At 45.4% G+C, this 22,280-nt stretch overlaps 1 protein-coding gene across 2 annotated transcripts in view; it reads right to left on the reverse strand.

Moving 5' to 3' along the window:
• Window positions 1-18,118, reverse strand: part of LOXL2 (lysyl oxidase like 2) — a 101,682-nt gene extending 83,564 nt beyond the window's left edge. For both annotated transcript variants that reach the window (XM_066351736.1, XM_066351727.1), the window contains exon 1: window positions 17,949-18,118. The gene's annotated coding sequence lies outside the window, so the exon portion shown is untranslated. The remainder of the gene's footprint in view (window positions 1-17,948) is intronic.
• Between the last annotated feature and the right edge of the window lie 4,162 nt (window positions 18,119-22,280).

Here is a 22,280-nt window from a genome sequence, read left to right on the forward strand (position 1 = left end):
CTCGCTCCTGCTCCAGGTGTGAAATAACGGCTCTGCTGCCTCTGAGGCCCCTCTGCTGGGCAGGAAATGATTCATTCCTCCCCTCACTTGCTCAACACCATGTGTCCCAGGAGCTCCCTATAACTGGCTTGCCTACCCCAAATGGGACACATCATATAAAAAATCACGCCACTCCCCAGGCTGGGGCAGTGGCCCATGATGCAGAGGGCACTTGCTTAGTGTGTTCAACAGCAGAGTGCAGGGCTCAGCTGAATTCTTTCACTCACAAGGCATAAGCAATGGAAGTCTCTGCCAGATGTAGGCATTCAGACCCGGGGTTAGGGGTGCGGTATAGCTGTCTCCTCCATCAGACCCTCCCCCACAGACCGCTACAGACTTTTGCTCAGCAGTGCTGAATGCTTCTCATTCAGGGCCCAGACCCAACCACAGAGACGCTACCCTAGCTGCGGTCCGGTGCCTCTCTGACCCATATGGAACACATTCCTTAGTAGAGAAAGGCTGTCTTGGGTAAATGGGGTATGCTCAGAGAATGAGGGAAGTGGGTGGCAGATGAGGAGGCTCTTCTGAACCACATCAGACAAGATCACTGACTTTGACACCACGTTTGGCCAGGGCTGGTCCATTGGGCCTGTGACCAAAGATTCTACCTCAGTCCCGTCTCTGGTCACAGAGTGGGAATGTTCAGGGCACTGTTTAATGGTGAGAAGGTAGGCATACAAAGCTGAATTTTTTCAGCCTCCAGAAAGAGACCTTTGTCAGGAATAATTTTTTGTGACCCCTGGGGGTTCCCCACAATCCGCCTCTGGCTCTGGGTGGAATCTCATTTTTGACCAGACTGTTTCCTGGGGAGGCTGAAGGTACAATTTCCAACACTTTAAAATGTGCCTGCTGACGACTCTAGGATTGGATCAGAAAGAAAAAGCCAAATATATAACATCTGTAAGAGACACATCTTATCTCTACAGCACACAGCCCATAATGAGGGGCAGGAAATCCAGAGCTGGTGCTCCTGCTTGAAGGCAACACTACAGTATAGCAGCAGAGGAAAGTAAGGGAGGCGGGGATGCCCACTGGGTTCAAACTGGCCAACTCCCAACCCCTAAAGAAGTGGAGACATGGTTTGACTACAGGATGACACAAGAATTGAAAGAACCTGGTGCCAACATCTGAGAGTGGTTTCAGATTCAAATCTGACCCCTGCAAGTGCAGAAATGTCTTCAGGTCTTAGCAATACCATTTCCATAAGCCCACAACAGCGACTGGCTCACAGCAGCGCTTGAAGGGGGGTAGCTATTATCATTATAAAATCACAGAAACCAGGAAAAATCCCAGGAGGGGTGTCACATCACCCATCGATCACCTTTTTAAAACAAATTTTTTTGGTTTCAACAGAAAAGGATGTATATTTATTTTAATCTTACTTTAAAAAGTAGACCAAATACAGATCTGATGAATGTAATATTTTCCCTGTGCTTCTGTGAGTCAATATAGAAAACACCATTAAGATTTATTTCTAGACACTCAGACCAATAGAACAGAATAGAAAGCCCAGAAATAAATCCACATATATATGGTCAAATAATCTTTGATAAAGGGGCCAACAACACACATGGAGAAAAGAAAGCCTCTTCAATAAATGGTGCTGGGAAAACTGGAAAGCCACATGTAAAAGAATGAAACTCGACTACAGTTTGACCCCTTGTGCCAAAATGAATTCAAAATGGATCAAAGACCTAAATATAAGACCTGAAACAATAAAGTACATAGAAGAAAACATAGGTACTAAACTCATGGACCTTGGCCATAAAGAGCATTTTATGAATTTGACTCCAAAGGCAAGAGAAATGAAGGCAAAGATAAATGAATGGGACTACATCAAACTAAGAAGCTTTTGCACAGCAAGAGAAACTGACAACAACAAAAACAGACAGCCAACTAAATGGGAGATGACATTTACAAACAACAGCACAGATAAGGGCCTAATATTCAAAATATACAAAGAACTCATAAAACTCAACAACAAACAATCCAATAAAAAAATGGGAAGAGGACATGAACAGACACTTCTCCCAGGAAGAAATACAAATGGCTAACAGATACATGAAAAGATGCTCATCTTCATTAGTTATTAGAGAAATGCAAATCAAAACTACAATGAGATACCACCTCACACCTGTTAGATTAGCTATTATCAACAAGACAGGTAATAACAAGTGTTGGAGAGGCTGTGGAGAAAAAGGAACCCTCATTCACTGTTGGTCGGAATGTAAAGTAGGACAACCATTATGGAAGAAAGTAGAGTGGTTCCTCAAAAAATTAAGAATAGAACTTCCATATGACCCAGCAATTCCTCTACTGGGTAAATACCCCATAAACTCAAAAACACTGGTACGTAAAGACACATGTAGCCCCATGTTCATTGCAGCATTGTTCACAGTGGCCAAGACATGGAAACAACCAAAAAGCCCTTCAATAGAGATGACTGGATAAAGAAGATGTGGTACTGTGGACAAGTCCTGCCGGGGGTGAGAACGACAGAGACACAAAGACCCAACTCTGGGGACCAGGTTCAGTGACACAGATCCACTTTATTCAGGAAGTAAGCTAGCTTATATACATGGGTTCAGCCAATAGGATGTTACAGTGTGTCCTTCATAGCCAATGGCTGAAAAGATCAGAGAGCTGTGTGGTTGGTGCTAAGTCACTTCCTTATAGCGGGCAAGCTTCCTTCCTGGGTATGTCTAGGAGGGTTCTGGGAGCTGGAGTATTCTCACAGCATTTTATCAGCCACACCTGCTAGGAATGCACTCTGTGCTCCACCCACATGGTACATATATACTATGGAACACTACTCAGCCATAAGAAATGATGACATCGGATCATTTACAACAACATGGATGGACCTTGATAACATACTGAGTGAAATAAGTAAATCAGAAAAAACTAAGAACTATATGATTCCATACATAGGTGGGACATAAAAATGAGGCTCAGGGACATGGACAAGAGTGACGGGGGTTACAGGGGGAGGGGAAGGGAGGAGAGGGGAGGGGTGATGGGAGGGGAGGGGAAGAAAGAAAACCAGATAGAAGGTGACAGAAGACAATTTGACTTTGGGTGATGGGTATACAACAGAATCAAATGTCAAAATGACCTGGAGATGTTTTCTCTGAATCTATGTACTCTAATTAATCAATGTCACCCCATTAAAATTAATTGTCTAAATAAAAATTTTTAAAAAAGATTTATTTCACAATTGAACTAAGCATAGCCATTTCTTCCTTACATTGACATGCTAGGTCTCATTTCCATATGTGAATTTAAATTTAAAATTCTTAATTCAAGTTACTTACAAAGAAGACATCAAAGAGATGTGAAGGTTCAAATTTGCCTTTTTGAGCCTTGGGTATTAACCATCATTTGATAAATGATTACAACATAATCCAACACTATAATAACCTTCCAAATGAAGACACTCAAAAGTTTAACCTGAAGATATTCTAAGCAGTCAGTTCATTTCCCTCTGTAGAATCTATAATTTTAGGAGAAAGTGAGTGACCTGCATTCAGGGGGCACAACCAAGGCAAACACGTGTTATACTAGGTTGGGATGGAAAAATGAACACGCCCTTTAGAAGCAAAAACAAAATTTGGCTGACAAGGTGAGGGATGCTATTACACAACCAATCTGTGTCATCACTGGAAGTGTGAGAACCTGTTTCATAAAAAGAATCCTCCTTTCTCTCATGGAGCCCTAGGAAAGGGAGGGGTACATGCAAAGTCATTTTTGCTTCTACCAACCGGGACCTCTGTGGTTCGGACACTATCACTGTGCTTCTGCATGTGGTAGGAAGGCCATGATATGTAATACATGGCTTTATTCTATGTGCTCTTGTGCTCTACGAAATTAAAAATCATGACACCTTGAACACAAGGTCACACACAATTCATTTTCTAATCAGCTCAGGTGTAATATAACTTTTGAAAATGCCTCAAGTAAATATTGCTGTCGATTCCAGAAGAGCTCCCTTTATGCCAGTGAACTGAGGACATTGGCCACTTGTCCTCATCTACAACAGCAACATGGAAAGTGGGGTGGAGGGACTGTCTCTGGCAGTGAATTCTTTTTATCTGTCCAAATTAGTTTGGATTTAATCCATTTTTCAAATTGAGAAATTCATTTTCTTAAAATTAATACATTTCAATTGATAGTTTCTTGGTTGTCTTTTATTATCTCAAGAGGTATTGCTTTTCATTTCCTGTAATGTTTAGATACATTTAAACAAGAAGTAAATTAAATTTATTAATTCAACCTGATTCTGCCAGGTTCTGTTTATAATATGGGGGTCCTCAGGTTACAACAGTCTTGACATACAATGTTTCGAGTTTACGATGCTCACTCCCATAAAAACTTTAAAAAATTGAGACATGAGTGTTTCAGCTGTTATGGATGACTTGCAATGTTATAGGCAGATTTTGGAAAAGAAGACGTCATCAAGCTTCCAGACTAGCCTGGAACAATTCTTTAATAAGGTAGAGAGACCTGCAACAGATCCTGTACCCTCTACATCAGCTGCTTCTCGAGATGAAACACCTGGAGTACAGGTAGAATCATCTCCAGCGTCTCCTGCATGTTCCTTAGGTAATCCTGATTCTCCTGACCCAGTATCTCCAGCACCTGCTGCAGGTTCTCCTGCCTCTCCAGCTTCCTCCTCCCCATAGGTCACTCTCTCCCACCTTGCAATGCCCCTTCCAATGTGCAAGTCAACCACGGTAATAAAGGTAAGGAATTTCTTTTACACTCATTTTTTTTCTGTTACTACAGTACAGTGTCCAGTACAGTATATTTATGTGCTTTTCCTTTTTCTGTGGCTTAGTTACAGGGGTCCCCAAACTTTTTACACAGGGGGCCAGTTCACTGTCCCTCAGACCGTTGGAGGGCCGCCACATACAGTGTTCCTCTCACTGACCGCCAGTGAAAGAGGTGCCTCTTCCGGAAGTGCGGCAGGGGCCGGATAAATGGCCTCAGGGGGCCACATGCGGCCTGTGGGCCGTAGTTTGGGGACGCCTGTATCTAGATTATGACTTTACAACTGTGTTAGGATAGGTGACTTAGGCTAGGCTGTGCTTCTACTTATACCAAAATTCAAGTTAGGTTACTGTTATAGGAATGCAGTTGTGTAATTAAAAATCTATTGCTTTAGTCGTTAGAGCCTGATCAGTTTAACAGAAGCAGTTGATTTAGTTCCAGGTGTTCTGAGTCTTTTTGTTACTGAGAATCTGTCCTTGAAAGGGATCTCATATGCTAGGTCATCCCAGTGGAGTTACCCTTGGGAAACTTGACCAAAGGATCATGGGATTTCACCAATCTGAGCTAAAGTTGAAATAGCAGGTAGAAGATGGGGTGGTGGGAAGCTCTGTAATGTGTTGTGAATTTAACAAGTTATCCATAATCTAAGCAGGGGTCTCCAAACTTTTTACACAAGGGGCCAGTTCACTGTCCCTCAGAGTGTTGGAGGGCCACCACATACAGTGCTCCTTTCACTGACCACCAATGAAAGAGGTCCCCCTTCCGGAAGTGTGGCGGGGGGCCGGATAAATGGCCTCAGGGGGCCGCATGCGGCCCCGCGGGCTGTAGTTTGGGGACGCCTTGATTCTAATGCATAACATTAGTGCCATTTACTGGGTTTCTCATGTACTTGAAGCTCTTTACATACATGTGTTCATCTAAGGCTCCCAGTCACCTCAGTATTATGATTTCAGAGTCCGGAAGTGCTCAAGCTCCCAGAACGGTCTAGTGTGGCAGTTGCACTGACTCCAGGTCTGGTTCCAAAACTCCAGGCATTTGACCTCTGTATCTTACTTAAAATGTCTAATATGGAAACCAAATCATTGTTATTACTGAGTTCTATTAGGGTACAATTATTTTCTTCAAACCTTTTGGTAAATAAATAATAACTTTTTATCACAGGCCACTAAGGTTCTATTTAGTGCCATCTGGGGAGTTCTCTACCTCTTGGTTTGTCCTTATCGTTTTACTAAAAGACAGATAACTCACAGATGCACACTACTGCTTTCGGGGGGGGGGGCAGATTATACTTATTGGTATGTTACTTTTCACAACTACACAGCACAAAATGTGGCCACCACAATCCGCTACTAGTATCATTTGCATTGATAGGTAAGCAAGGTCAGGGGCAGTTCAGGGCAGACCATTATCAGCATGATCAGTAACAGCAGTGGCTTTTATTGAGCATTTTATGTACTCTCTGTCCAACCCTACCCATTGGCCACTCTTTCCATCCTTTCTTATTTGTTTGTCTGTTTGCTTTTCTAAGTGTCCTGACCCACAACCTTGGCATATTAGGATGACACTCCAGTATAAGCCACCCAGCCAAGGCCCCCACTGACCACCCTTAACACACACTTAGGTAGGTTTTGAACCACCTTCCCACTTCACCCACACACTCTAGACACACTCTTTCTCAGAGCTAACAATCAGTAGCCAAACTGGTCTGAATTTCCGTGCCACTTAGAAGGAGCTATTCAAGTCCATAAAAGGCAGGCAGTGGGAGAACAGGGTCAGAATGGTATGCAAACCTGGCAAACATTCCAGTCACTGTAAACAAGTATTGTTTCCAGGGGTTAGTGATGGAGTCCCCTGCACGCAAATCCCTGCAGGGCGTTGGTCAGGGCACCGCAAATCCCTGCAGGGCGTTGGTCAGGGCACCGACAGACAGGTACTGAGGGGCTGGGTCAGGCTGTGTGGATAAGAGGAGCAGGAGCATACTGGACAGGAGATGGAGGGAGTTCTGATCTGGAGGGAGTGTACAAACAAGTTTATCTAAGAGATGGCCCCACTAAAGTGGCCAAGGAGGCATCTTCTTAGCTCAGTGCCTAAGTGATGTTTTCCCCAGTAGCTTCCTCGTGGGTCTCTGCAGGACACATCCTTGGCTTTGCACACCTATTGTGCTCTGGGAAGGCCCAGGCCAGGCTCTCATCCAAGCAATGCAACTTGGGCCAACAGTCAATTCTTCAGGCCTGAGCTAGGCCCAGGGACCCAGACGAGGAAGGAGTAGTTGGTACAGAGACCACAGCCCCATCTTTGGCCCCATGTCTGACTACAGGGAGGAGGGGTAGAAGTTTTGTTCTAAAGCTTGTTAAGAGCCTGTAATGTGGGATTCTGCTATCCATAGAAACACTGTCTGCCTTCCAGAAGCCCAGTGAGTAATAGCAGCAGGCACCATGTGCCACATCACCAAAGCTGGCCAGGCTCAGTGGCACAGTGCCAGCTGGTACTGTGTCCTTGGCAATCATTCCTGCAGGCAATGGCATTCTGAGAGCAGTGGCATATACACAGAGACCTGTAAGTTCTTGCTCTTACTGAGCAAAGCAGACTTCCTCAGCTCTCTTTGACCCGATCAATGTCATACGTGCTGACCACAGCCTTTTCAGGGCCTCCTTCTAAGAAGGATTCTAATATTCTTATTCAAATGGCAGGGCTCCCACTGGCCTCTGCCATCTTTAGCATGACAGGCCTTAGCTTCAACCCTAACCCTGAACTCTAGCCACAGTGACCTGAATGCATGTGCTTCCACACTACCCTGCCTTTGGACTTGCTGTTCACTATTCTAGACACCACATATTCACCTTCTGAACACTTTCTCTCTTTTTAAGAATCAACTCACATGAGTATGGCAGTTCCTCAAAATATTAAGAATTGAGTTACCATATGACCTAGCAAACCCAGCAATTCCTCTTCTGGATATCTACCTGAAAAACTTGAAAACATTTATTCTCAAAGACATATGAACCTCCATGTTCACTGCAGCACTCATGGTGGCCAAGACATGGAAACAACCAATGTGTCCTTGAACAAAGGACTGGATAAAGAAGGTGTGGTACATATATATTATGGAATGCTACCCAGCCATAACAGAAGAAGAAATACTGTCATTTGTGACAATATGGATGGATCTTGAAAATATTATGCTAAGCAAAATAAGTCAGTCAGAAAAAAACGAAGAGCCATATGATTTCATTTATATGTGGGATATAAAACTGAAACTCATAGACATAGTCAATAGTACTGTTCCTATACATTTTCAAAAAACAATTCAGAAAAATGAAATTAATAAAATAATTCCATTTATGATAACATCAACAAGAATAAAATACTTAGAAATAAATTTAACAAACAATATGCAAAATTTATACTCAGAAAACTATAAAACATTGTTGAAAGGAACTAAAGAAAATCTAAATAAATGGAAAAATATATTATGTCTCTGGGTTGGAAGACAATATTTTTTTGAAAGACTTAATACTGTTTAGATGAGAATAGAAATTGATCTATAGATTCATCACAATCTTTATCAGAATCTCAACTGAACTCTGTGGAAATTGATAAGCTGATTCTAAATTTATATAGAACTGTAAGAAACCCAGAATAGCTAAGATAATTCTGAGAAAAGATAGCAAAGTGCAAAAATTCACACTCCACAATTTCAAAAGGTACTACAAAGCAACAGTAATCAAGACCATGGTGCTAGTCTAAGGACGAACATATACATAGATGAACAGAACCGAACCACCAGTAATAAACTCAAGTATCTACGATCAGTTGATTTTGACAAGGGTGCCAAGACCATTCAAAGGGGGAAAGAACAGTCTTTGCAAAACAAAACAACAACAACAAAAAAATAGTGCTGGAATAACTGGATAGCCACATGTAAAAGAAAGATGTTGGACCCTCACCTCAGTATTTGTAAAAATTAATTAAATGTGGCCCAAAGACCTAAATATAAAAGCTAAAAATTTAGAAGTAGAAAACATAGGGGTAAATCCTCATGACTTTGAATATGTAAGTTTCTTAGACAAGACAAGACACCAACAGCATAGGAAACAAAAGGAAAAAAATATATATTGGATTCCATCAAAGTTAAAAACTTTTGTGCATCAAAGGTACTGTCAACACAGTTCATAGCCAGGGCAACAGTAGTGGGGGTAGCAAAACAGGATATATTAATCAAGTATTTATTCTACTGTTTGTACATCTGTCTTCCTCCTAAGACTGTGAACCCCCGGAGGGGACATACATCCCAGACTCCCTGTGCCTAGCACTGAACAAATGTTTGGTAAATGTGATGTAAACTGAGGAAAAAAAGAGACACTATTAAGAAAGAGAAAAGACAACCCACAGAATGGGAGAAAATATTTGTAAATCATGTACCTGATAAGGAACAAGTATTCAGAATATATAAAAACTCTTATAAAGTCAATAAGGAAAAAGAAAGCAACCTAACTTAAAAGTGGACACAGGACTTGGACATTTTCCTGAAGATATACAAATGGCCAAGAAGCACATGAAAGGCGCTCAGCATCACTGGTCAGAGGGAAACGCAGATGAAAGCCACATGGACGAGCACTTCTCAGCCACTAGGACGGTTATAATTTAAAAGTGGGGAACAGTAAGTGTTGGTGGAGATACAGAGAAAGTGTAACCATCAGACATTGCTGATGGGAATGCAAAATGGTGTATCCACTGTGGAGAAGGACTTGGCCACTCCTCAGGAAGTTAAACATAGAATTACCATCTGACCCAGCAATTCCATTCTTACGTATGTACCCAAGAGAACTGAAAACAGACATTCAAACAAAAATGTGCACATGAGTGTTTATAGCAGCATCATTCCTAATAGCCAAAAGGTGGAAACAACCCACATGTCCATCAACAATGAACGGATGAATCAAATGCGGCATATGCACACAATGGAATATTATTGGGCCATTAAAAGGAATGAGGTAGCCCTGGCCGGTTGGCTCAGTGGTAGAGCGTTGGCCTGGCGTGCAGGAGTCCCGGGTTCGATTCCCAGCCAGGGCACACAGGAGAAACGCCCATCTGCTTTTCCACCCCTCCTCCTCTCCTTCCTCTCTGTTTCTCTCTTCCCCTCCTGCAGCCAAGGCTCCATTGGAGCAAAGTTGGCCTGGGCGCTGAGGATGGCTCCATGGCCTCTGCCTCAGGTACTAGAATGGCTCTGGTTGCAACAGAGCATTGCCCCCTGGTGGGCATGCTAGGTGGATCCCAGTCGGGCGCATGCGGGAGTCTAACTGCCTCCCCGTTTCCAACTTCAGAAAAATGCAAAAATAATAATAAAAAAAAAAGGAATGAGGTATATTTTACATGCACAATTTGGATGAAGCTTGAACACATCTTATGAAGTAAAAGAAGCAACATAGCCTGACCAGGCAGTGGCACAGTGGATAGAGCATCGGACTGGGATGCGGAAGACCCAGGTTCGAGACCCTGAGGTCTCCAGCTTGAGTGTGGGCTCATCTGCTTTGAGCAAAAGCTCACCAGCTTGAGCCCAACGTTGCTGGCTCAAGCAAGGGGTTACTTGGTCTGCTGAAGGCCCGTGGTCAAGGCACATAAAAAAAAAAAGCAACACAAAAACCCATATATTGTATAATTCCATTTTATATAAAATACCCAGAATTGGCCATTCTCAGATAGAAAGTAGATTCGTGGCTGTCTAGGAGTGAGGGTAGGAGTTGGAGGAAAAGGAGGTCATGGCTAAAGGGTACCAAGTGTCTCCTTGTGGCAATGAAATGTTCTAGCATTGATCATGGTGATGGTGCACATACCTGAAAATATCCTAAAATCCATTGACTTGAATACTCTAAGTGGGTGAATTGTGTCGTATATAAATGATATCTTTAAAAAATCTACCTAAATGACAATTTAGTTTAGCAGTATCTACCTATTAAGCATGTACTACATGACAAACACTGTACTGGGCACTGGTAATTCCAAGATGAACTGACCTGGGTCCACCAGAAGGTCACAGTATACTTAGAGTAGCAGTAACAGTATGGAATCAGGCACAGAGATAGAACTGGGAGGCAGTGATTATAACTGGGGATGAGGAACAGGGAAAGCTTTAGACAGCTGATAGATAGCTGAGCAGGTTGTAAAGGACAGCGTGAGTCTGACAGACAGGAAGAGGGCGGGGTGGGAAGATCACTCCAGGATATTCTGGGCACCCTTCATGGTTCAGACCTGCAAGATGAAATATAAAGGGCCAGGTGAGTGGGTGTGGGAGGGGACCTGGGAGAGGTGAGGCTGCAAGACAAGCAGAGGACCATGAGGAAATACAAACATCATGCTAAAAATGTTGAGTTCTCCTTTTGGGGATGGGGAGGAGCCAGTGAAAGGTAAACAGGAGGGTGACAGGAGCAGATTATGATCTAAACCAAACAGCCCATGGGCCAGTTCTGGAAATAAAGGTTTTGAAAATAAGGTTCTATTGGAACATGACCACACTCATTTCTTTACTTGTTATCTATAGCTGCTTTCTTCCTAAAACAGCAGAGTTGACCAGTTGCGACACAGGCTGTATGGGTCATAAAATCTAAAATTTTTGCTATCTGGCCCTTAGAGTAAAAGTTCTAGAATAACCCCAGTTCTAGAAATATCACTGTGGCTACTGCATCAAGGTTGGCCTCACATGGGTTAAGGGCAAGGGAAAAGAAGTCAGCCAGGAAACTAGCAGCTCTCTGGGCAATGCATTACACTGACACTATCAATGCAGCGTAACAGATGACACGGGGGGGGGGGGCATTGGGTGGAGACATGGCCATGGCTTTGAGAGAGGTCAGGATGAAAAATACCTGTAGGGAATATCAGCTTAAGAAAATCAAATATGCCTGACCAGGCGGTGGCACAGTGGATAGAGCCTCGGACTGGGATGCCAAGGACCCAGGTTCGAGACTCCGAGGTCGCCAGCTTGAGCGCGGGCTCATCTGGTTTTGTTTTGTTTTGTTTTGTTTTTTCATTTTTCTGAAGCTGGAAACAGGGAGAGACAGTCAGACAGACTCCCGCATGCGCCCGACCGGGATCCACCCGGCACGCCCACCATGGGGCAACGCTCTGCCCACCAGGGGGCGATGCTCTGCCCATCCTGGGCGTCGCCATGTTGCGACCAGAGCCACTCTAGCGCCTGAGGCAGAGGCCACAGAGCCATCCCCAGCGCCCGGGCCATCTTTGCTCCAATGGAGCCTTGGCTGCGGGAGGGGAAGAGAGAGACAGAGAGGAAAGCGCAGCGGAGGGGTGGAGAAGCAAATGGGCACTTCTCCTGTGTGCCCTGGCGGGGAATCGAACCCGGGTCCTCCGCACGCTAGGCCGACGCTCTACCGCTGATCATCTGGTTTGAGCAAAAGCTTGCCAGCTTGGACCCAAGGTCGCTGGCTTGAGCAAGGGGTTACTCAGTCTGCTGAAGACCCGCAGTCAAGGCACATATGAGAAAGCAATTAATGAACAACTAAGGTGTCGCAATGTGCAATGAAAAACTAATGATTTATGCTTCTTCTCATCTCTCTGTTCCTGTCTGTCTGTCCCTATCTATCCCTCTCTCTGATTCCCTCTGTCTTTGTAAAAGAAAAAAATAAAAGAAATATAAAAGAAAATCAAACATGCCACTTAAAAGGATTAGAGACCTGCAGGGTTTCACTGATTTCTAAATTTTAGTTTTTTCTTCTTCATCATTAAAATGACACCCAAGCATCATGATCAGCAGAGTGCTCTCAGACCTCCTGAATTCAAGGCACCTTAAAAAGTATTTTATTTTTAATTAAAAATTGTTTTTCCATTGATTAAAGAGAGAGAGGAAGAGGGAGAGAAAGAGGGGTGGAGGGAGAGAGAGAAAGAGAGAGAGAGAGAGAGAGAGAGAGAGAGAGAGAAGCATCAACTCCTTATGACCACTTAGTTGTTTACTCATTGGTTGCTTCTAGTTTGTAACCTGGCCAGGGATCAAACCCGTGACCTCCACGTGCAGGGATGATGCTCTACCCACTGAGAAACCTCGCCAGGGGGAAGGCAGCTGACAAGTATTTTAAAAGATTATTTTTAGAACTTGGTTATAAACATTCATGATATAACCTGATGAATAGTCTTTCTCTCTTCATGTATAAAAACAAGTCTGGGCCCTGGCCGGTTGGCTCAGCCGTAGAGCGTCGGCCTGGCGTGCGGGGGACCCAGGTTCGATTCCCGGCCAGGGCACATAGGAGAAGCGCCCATTTGCTTCTCCACCGCCCCCCTCCTTCCTCTCTGTCTCTCTCTTCCCCTCCCGTAGCCAAGGCTCCATTGGAGCAAAGATGGCCCGCGCGCTGGGGATGGCTCCTTGGCCTCTGCCCCAGGCGCTAGAGTGGCTCTGGTCGCGGCAGAGCGACACCTCGGAGGGGCAGAGCATCGCCCCCTGGTGGGCAGAGCATCATCCAAAAAAACAAACAAAAAAACCCCCAAGTCTGTCCAGCTGTATACTTGGGATTGATGGCATTTGCCTGTGTTTTATAAAAGCTTTAGAAAGATATTTAGAATCTTCTTGCTAGATCTTTGAGTCATGCAGGCACTCTGGAAGTCTGTTCTGTTCACAACAGGATGTCAGTAGTACCCAGGACAAAGCAAGGCTGGGGCAGGGAAAGTTCATGGGTCCCAGTTCAAGAACAGTATAAAGAAACTGAGCAAATCAAGCTGCTCACAAGTCATTGAAATAAGTTACCTTTTCATAAAACACATGCTTTACAGACAAGTGACATAATTTCCTCAAAGGATACTCAGTATTATGTTGGTGACACATTAAGGGGAACATATGGGAGCAGTTGCCATGGGACGTCCACATGGCCAGCTGTGTCTGCTTGTCCAGCAGACATTTTGGCAATGAAAAAACAAAAATATGCACCATTCATACATAAAATTATATTAAAGGTATTCCAAGGGAAGGGATTAAAAAGTCTTGGGCTAGAAGAATTTATGAACTGTGATTCTAATCATGTCATTACCCACTGAGTTGGTTCTTACTCTACACGGGTAATTGCCCTACATGACTTGCCTGGGGTGATTGTTTCTGCCAAGGGAAATGGAAAAGATTTTCTAAATCTCTCGGCAGAAATCTTATCTAAATTGTCACCATCATGCTTGATCATCCTTGGACAAGTGGCTATTCTGAAAGGGTGATCTCAGTGCCTAGAGACTTCTCTGACACCGGAGGTGGGGGAAGATTAGCCAGCATAACTAGCCAGGTGTGCTCTCTGCTACCCATGTACCATGCTCGGCAGCAGAAGTACAGCTGGAATTACTAGGATAATAATATCTGAACACTTGCTTCAACATAGACAGGGCTGGAGACTTAGAAGGCAAGCAGTGCATGGCTGTGGACGTGTCTCTGCAGACATCTACTTGGCTCTGCCTTTTCTGCTCACAATTGTCAGTCCTGCTGGTTCTGTGGCCTGAACAAGGCAGGCTCCAGTTATGTCATCTGAGCTACCTCGTGGCCCACCCAGGGTCCAGAGTGCAGGAGGGTCTGTGTGACCCTGCCATGCAGACTGACATGAAGGTCTTTCTCCAGAGATAAATGAACAATAGTACTGTAATTACAAGCTGTTCTGAACCCAGGCAGGCCCCAGGCAAGGGAACTGGACCTCCTCACGCTCCCAAAACTACCAAAGGAAGGAAGTTACCGAAGCCGCTGATGTGGAGTCATCCAGAGATTCTAGGCCCATGGAGACAGCCTGTTAGCTAAGGGGGAAGAGAATGCATTGCTGCCAGGAGACAGTGTGGTTGAAGGTTAAAGTGTTGCTCCCTTTTGAGTTCGAGTGAACAATGGGATTGGAGCAACCAGTTCCTCCATCCCCAGCTGTTTGGTTTACGGAAGGTCTGTTCTTTCATACCTATTTCAGGGTAATGAACAGAAGAACAGAAAATCTAGGAGTTCAGAAATAAAAGACCCCATCTTCCTGCATACCCAGCCACGGGAGAATGCTGCCTCTTACGTCTCATTTATAAGATGCAAAAAATGATTTCATTTATCACCCCATTTCAAAGTGAATGAAAATGCTAAAAGTGAAAACTCTGTTGGCCCATGGCCTCATCAGACAAAGGCAGAATAAACAAAGTTGTCCAGAAATGAAGGACTGTGAAGGGAAGCCTCTTCTTTGTTACAGAATTTAGGAGTCTCTGATTAAAGATGCCACCTGCCCAAATCCTTGGGTGATCAGTGAGGGGTAATTGTTCTCAGTGAGATTTCTTTCTGTGCCTTTGCCTTTGTCTCTCCCAGGAATCCCAGCTGCAGCTATTTCACTCATCCTATGTTCAGACCCAGAATCCAGAGGATGGGGAAAAACTATGCCTGCTAATTCAGTTTTCCAATAAGTTGGGAAATAAACCCAGGCTTCCTGACTTTTCAGCCAGTTTGTTTTGAGAACCAAATGGCCAATTACTAAATAGTCACACAAGGACTTATGATAGCAGGTGTATAAGAAATGAGAAGCACAGAAGGAAGCCAGAGCCAAAATGAATGCTTCAGAGAGCAGCTGATATTTCCTCTCCACTGCCAGGGCTGAGGTGTGGCAGGTCCTTGTTATGCCAATCCCAGCTGTGCCATCTGGATAGCTTATCTGTTTTTCAGCTTACTTAACAGCAAAATGACCTCAATAATACCCCTCTCACTCTTTAGAAGGACATTGTAAGACTCAAATAATGAATAAACATAACTCAGATAGACTGTAAAAAGACATTTTGGGGAAAATCAGGAACATTTTGAATATGGACTGGGTGTTAGATGATACATACCAAAGAATAATTGTTAATTTTCTTAGGTATAATAATGGCATAGTGATCATTTACTATGCTGCTGACAAAAATTAGGGGACATTTTATAGCTTCATATTCATTTTGAAATATTCCCTAATTTTTGTGAGCAGTATATTTTTAGACATCACACTGAAATACAGAGGGATGAAGCGATTTGGTGTCTGGGATTTGCTATAAAATACTTGTGAAAAAAGAAAGAGAAGAGGTAAAGACAGGTGGCAAAATGTTGACAACTGTTGAAGCTGGGGGCCTTTTCTCTACTAATGTGTATATTTGAAATTTTTCAGAAAAATAATTTTTAAACAAAGCAGAATTTTCTGGAACATTAAAAAGCTTCACCGATGGTCACTTCTAGAGCATGGAAAATCTGTTTCCTTTACAAGGCCTTCCTTCCACATTGGCCATCCAGTGGTCAGAGGACAATGACTTGGGAAAGGCAGGAACAGGCGAGGCAAGGAGCCCAGCTGTATAGGGGATAGAGGGAAGTGACATTACAGAACTTCCTGTCTGCCCTGCATCAAAATGTCAAATGCATACGTTGTCTTCAGACCTCTAAATTTCATGTTCAGCTTTGCCACCTCATGGCTAAGTAGCCTTAGCCCCAGTCACTTTTTAAAGTCACAGAGAGACAAACAGTTGCATGTGTATGCAGGCACACACACACACACACACACACACACACACACACACACACACCCCACCACTGAGATTCAATCCCCAAGGGATTAGATTCAATCCCCACAGTCTGCATCCATGCATTTTGCCATGGTTCTGATGGTCATTCCAGGGACAGGTACTGGGGACCAGGAAGGGAAATAGTAGTACTAAGTGGGTGGGAGAGGGTAATTTAGCTAAGGCTTGGGCCAGTGAGTCAGTCATTCGTCTGGGAACTGACCAGGGAAATGAACACTTCATTTCACAATACACCATAAACAAAACTAAATAATTCCGCCAAGAACGACAAATGGGCTTTGGGGGTTCCAGGGCAGACAGGTTAGCAGTGCTGTAAGGCACAGGAGTTCGAGTCCCATACTGACTAACCCACTGCCCCTGGAATTCAGCCCTTCTCCTCTTCTGCAGAAAGAAATGACTGGACTGATCTCTACGGTTCCAAGATTTTAGAGGATCAAACTAATTTGGGACATATTTCTGACTTTCATGCATATCTCTCCTCTCATCAAGACTTGAGGTTTCCTAGACAGTATAGTTCAGTCCCCTACCCCCGCGGTGATACGCCGCCCTGTCGCCTCACTTCACCCTCGTTCGTATTCGGCGATGTTTAATGGGGAGGAGGATAATAGAAAGGAATCTAAATCACGCTTGTTTCTTCCAATCATTTCTATTCCGGCGCTGATTTGCAGCAACACCTCAAGCAGGCAACTACACCCTAGGGCTCCCAGGTTTTTGAGGGTGTAGGGACAGAGCGCAGAGGTACATCGCCCACGTAAAAACTGCAGTCACCGAGGACCGCAGGAGTCCTGGCAAGACTAGGATTAGCTCTACCCCGGAGCGATCCTGCACACACGACCCGTCGTTTCGTCTGTGCCAGTTCTTTCCTGCTCCAGGCCGTTCTGTCATAACGGTAGGAGAGGTTCTCCTTGGTCCCCGGACGAAGTAGGGTGACTTCGGTCAATTCCTAGCGTGCGAACCGCGCCTCTCCTCCCACAGGACTCAGGAAGCTCGGGCGCTCAACCGAGCTTTCTGGAAGGTTGGGGAGAAAACCCAATTCCAGGCAGTGGGCGCTGTAGCTCCCAGGCTCAGCCCCAGTGGCCCACACCCCTACTCCTCCAGCCTCGTGCGCTCCACATTTCCAAAGCCACAGCTCAGCGCGAACCCCGTCCCCTGCGCGCTCCACATCCCTCAAAGTCAGAACTCCTGGCACGAGCTCAGCCCCAGTGTCCCTGTCCCCACGTTGCACCCCCTAGGCACCTATGGCACATTGAGACTTCACTGGCTCTGTTCCGCCTGGTTGCAGGATCCCGGGCTTAGCAAGGAACCAACCGAGCGCCCCACTCCTGGGGCGCGCCAGCGGCATCTCCTGGCCCTGGCCGCGTTCTGGCCCGGGCTCAGCGAGGTGGGGCTGGGTGGGTCCGCCCCAGTCGGGAGGGGACTCGTTGGCCTGCACGTCCGGCATCTCTCCGAGCAAGAAGCCTTCCCTGTGTGTGCCGTCGCCCAGGCCCCGGAGTCCCAAGCACTGCGAAGATAATGGCCTCACGGGGAGTGGAGTCTGGAAACCCCGCGTGGACTCTCCCGCTTCCCCTGGAACCGCGGGGCTCCCCGGGGGCCGCAGGGAGCGCTCTTACTTGGTAGAAGGGGTCCGCCCTGGCTTGGCTGGGGCCAGGTTTTCCACGGTGACCCCTGTCCACGCCCGTCGCCGCCGAGCGCCTTTCCGGAGCAGAGGGGCAGCTGCAATGAGCAAGTTCGGAGATTAGGGAGCTGGAGTAGCTCCTTCACGCTTTTCCCGGTACTTTAAACCGGAGTCGGACAGCAAACCCCTCCCCGGGCCCACCCACTTCCCCTAGGGCGGCCACTGCACTGGCTCGGCCCCCAGCTCCTTTCGTTGTAATCGGAGAGCAGTCACTGCCGGGGTCTTCTTCAGGGAGATTCTTTTCCTCCCCACCTCCTCGATACTCCTGGAATTTAACCCTTTGATATCCTTCTCCACCAGCATTAGGGTCTGAGACTAACCCAGCTCCCTGTCCAGAGAGCCCAGCACTGCCTGACACATAGTAGACGCTCAATAAAAACTGATAGATGAAGGAGTTCAGAAACTTTCATCCATCTCTCCTGGGTTTCTCCTAGGTGGGGAGAGCAGATCCCAAATGTGAAACAAGGAGCTCCTTTCTTCCAGCAGATCCTATCTCTGGCCTTCCACAGGTCTCTTTCCCCTGAGGGGCAGTTCTCACCTTTGTGAATTAAAGGCTTTGGATTCAGTGACCTCTAAATTCTCCCCTCCCCACCACTGCAGGGCCAGGATTTAGGAACCTTGCACTCAGGGGACTGAACAGAACACAGCTAAGGGGTGTGTGTACTGTGCAGAGGACATTCGGTGCCTGGCTCAGAGGCTCAGTCTAGGGGCGGAGTGGGGTGGTTATACAGTTGGGGGAGCCCTATCTGTTGCAGATTCCCAGGCCTCCTTAAGCAAGGGCAAAGTTTCACCAGGCAGGAAGCAAACTTTATTTTACTATCATTATTATTATTTTACCTCTTGCAACCCCAAGGGGACAAGAAGAGACTTTAATCAGAAGAGGGAGGATCCACTGGAATAACAAAAGGTATGGTGAGTTTTGGGACCAAGGGAGCCAGAGGGATGGCAGGGCCCCAAAGGGGAATCTGATGGGACTCACATCCCCACCTCTCACACAGACAGTGCAGTAACAGACCAAGCAGAATAGTCGCCCCTCTCAGCTGGGAGGACTTGAAGTGGCCCCTGTGGCCAGAGGTTGCCTGGCTTTTTGGTTCCAACTTCTAGACATGGCTGATGGCTACTAGTTCAGCTCTTGTTCCCAACCAGTGTGGATGGCCCTCTTCAGGCAGAGCTCAGGAAGCGGCCCACTGCTTCTACTGGGCCCTAGGAGGCTTGAGGCAAAGGAGAGGAACTGGAGTCTGAAACCTCCCTCTCTCCCCTTATACAGTGTGTCCGTAAAGTCATGGTACACTTTTGACCGGTCACAGGAAAGCAACGAAAGACGATAGAAATGTGAAATCTGCACATCCAGTTTCTGTAGGATGATGTGGCAGCATGTGCGTATGCGCAGATGATGACGTAAACACCGTGTATACAGCAGAGCAGCCTATAGCCATGTCAAGTCGAGATGTGGACGGTACAGAGGAAAGTTCAGTGTGTTCTGTGGCTTGCTAAATTCGAATCTGTGACCAAAGTGCAACGTGAATATCGGCGCATTTATAACAAAGCGCCACGACATTAATCACTTAAAACAGAGAATCACAGACGTTATTCACTCTGTTACACCAGACGTCCTTACCCGTGTGTGGCAAGAACTTCACTATTGTTTGGATATGTGTAGGGCAACAAATGGAGCCCACATCGAACTGCAATGAATAGGTATGAAACTGGGAGAGTTTTCCTTTTATTTGGTGCAGTCCCTTTCCAGCCTGTTCATCTCTTAGCTACATTTTCATCTCTCTCCCATAGGCCCTACTTGTTATTCTCCAAGACTGCTGTTTCACACCCCAGGGCCATTGTGAGTGCCATTCCCATGCTTTGTCTGCCTTGCAATGCCTAGTTCTTTGACATCTTACTCAGCTGTCAGTCAACACCCTACACAGTGTTTGCACGTAACCATGCCCAATAAATGCCAGTGGAACTAAGTTCTCTCCTCTCCCTTCAACCTTTTCTCTGATCCCTTTATTTCTAGTCTTATCTTTCCTAAAGCCTTTTGATTCAGAAAAAAAAAAAGAGGCAAACTCCTTATGGAACATTCAGAAATTATTTTCTAAAAAATGAATAAAACTGTCACCCTGGGTGCTATCATTCATAAATAAACACCTAACATTTTGGAGTGTTTTCTTCAGGATATTCTTTTTTAAGTGAGAGGAGAGGAGATAGTGAGACAGACTCCTGCATGCACCCTGACCGGGATCCATCCAGCAACCCTGGTCTGGGGCCGACACTCAAACCAATCGAGCTACTGGCCGCAGGAGGGGAAGAGGTAGAGAAGGGGAAGAGAAGCAGATGGTCACTTCTCCTGTGTGCCCTGACCAGGAATGGAACCCGGGATGTCCATATGTCAGGCCAACACTCTATCTACTGAGCTTATAGGCCAGAGCCTTCAGGAAATGTTTTAAACTAAAGTAGACACAGTTTTTATACTCAGCTTTTATTTTGTGTGCATTATTCAATGTACTTTTAATGCTTTGAGACTGTTACAGGGTCTAAAACTGTGATGTTGTATGACATTGTTTCCTTATGGTTAGACATTAAATTGTTTATAAATTTTTACTAGCATAAATTACACCATGACAATTATCCTTGGGAAAGTAATATTTGTTGAGCAACTATTATATGGTTTTTACTAAATGTGACAGATCAGGAAGCCAAGTCCCAGAGACGCCAGGTAATTTTCCCAGTCCAAAGCTGCGAAGTGGTCAAGCTGGGGTAATAAAGATTACCTGACTGTACTAGGTGACCGTACACTGGAGGCCTCAGTATCCATCTGTGCCTTACCATGCCCCACCCCAAGAGAACATGAATATTCCCAGCTTCAGCTTGCTCAAGGTAGTTACTGATGTTCTGTTTTGAATGAAACCCAAGACCTGGGAGACCAGTTGAAGAAAGCAGGAGGACACTGTTACAGATAAGATCAAATCATGAACGTATGCTTTATGCTTGTAAGTCTGTATGTGTCACCACCCACCTTCCAGGTCCGGTGCTGCTGCAGAGGCAGAACTAGAAAGTGGATTCAGAGCTTGCTTCTGCAGTCAGACGACCTGGTCTCAAATCCCTACTCTGCCTGGACGAGTGTGCGGCCCTGTGTGAGCTGAAGCGGAGGAAAGGCAGCCAGCCCCCTTCTGCCATAGCCCCTCTGCTTCCAGGGCCACGGGAGTGAGTTCCTTAGGACACATTCCAGGATATAATGACTGCATGTTCTATCACAACCACTTTTAAAGAGTCCGGGACCCTACAGAAGTGGTTGAGGACAACTCACACCTTCGTCTAGGGGTCAGCGCCCCCTCGTGGTCCACATCTCACACAGCACTGCACGTTTGCAGTTTTCAGGGAAAAGTCATAAAACTAACATTTCAGAGAACGTCCTGTCCAAGCATCTTGTTTACAGACATGGGATCAGAAACCTAGAGAGCTGTGGCCTGGACCACAGTTTCTTAGCAAGTTAGCAGCAGTGCTGACGCAGATCCAGATCGAGGTCTTCTAATCCCTGGGAGAATCCCACATTTGCTTAGAAAGCACAATTGTACATTGCACGTGTGCTTTCAGGAGCAGTTGGGATGTCCACACCTTCTCTCCAGGAAACACGTGTTTTTATATTTGAAAAAGTATAATTTCATTCATATAATCTATTTTCTAGAATGTCATTCTTTGTTTCACACTATGGGCTAAGCTTCTCCCATTCCTTTCCCTTTTCTTACTTTATTGTTAATCATCCAAACAGCATGTTTGAGGGTACAAAGCAATTTATTTGGGGAGCTCAAAACTTCTCATAGCCTTCTCCAGTGAAGAAATTAGGACAAGGCGATCCTTTACAGTCTGCAAAGAAAAAAATTAGGCCTAAAAAGGGAAAGTCCATTTTCCACAATAAGCTGACATTTCTGACCAGAGCTTGGACTGACAGCTACTCCTGCCCTGCAGTGACTTCCAGGGGTTACAGCTTATTTGGGGTCCAGTTTAGCCTGATGTGGCCCAGTGCCGCCTCTTCCCTGCAGCCTGATCAGGGTAGGTACGGTTGAGAGGCCTATATAAAAGTATGTTTTCTTTTGGTTAAGCGTCTGAAATCCTGCCATTAAAAATTAGTCCCCTGTGAGTAAACTACCGATAACAGCATGGTTGAGTCTTATAAATATTATGATGAGGGTTCAAAAGCCAGCCACGAAAGAGTAGCATACTGTATGATTTCATTCATAAGAAACCCCAGAAAAGTCCAAACTAAATTATAGTG

Source organism: Saccopteryx leptura, chromosome 1 (assembly GCF_036850995.1).
Source record: "Saccopteryx leptura isolate mSacLep1 chromosome 1, mSacLep1_pri_phased_curated, whole genome shotgun sequence".
NCBI classification, from domain to species: Eukaryota; Metazoa; Chordata; class Mammalia; order Chiroptera; family Emballonuridae; genus Saccopteryx; species Saccopteryx leptura.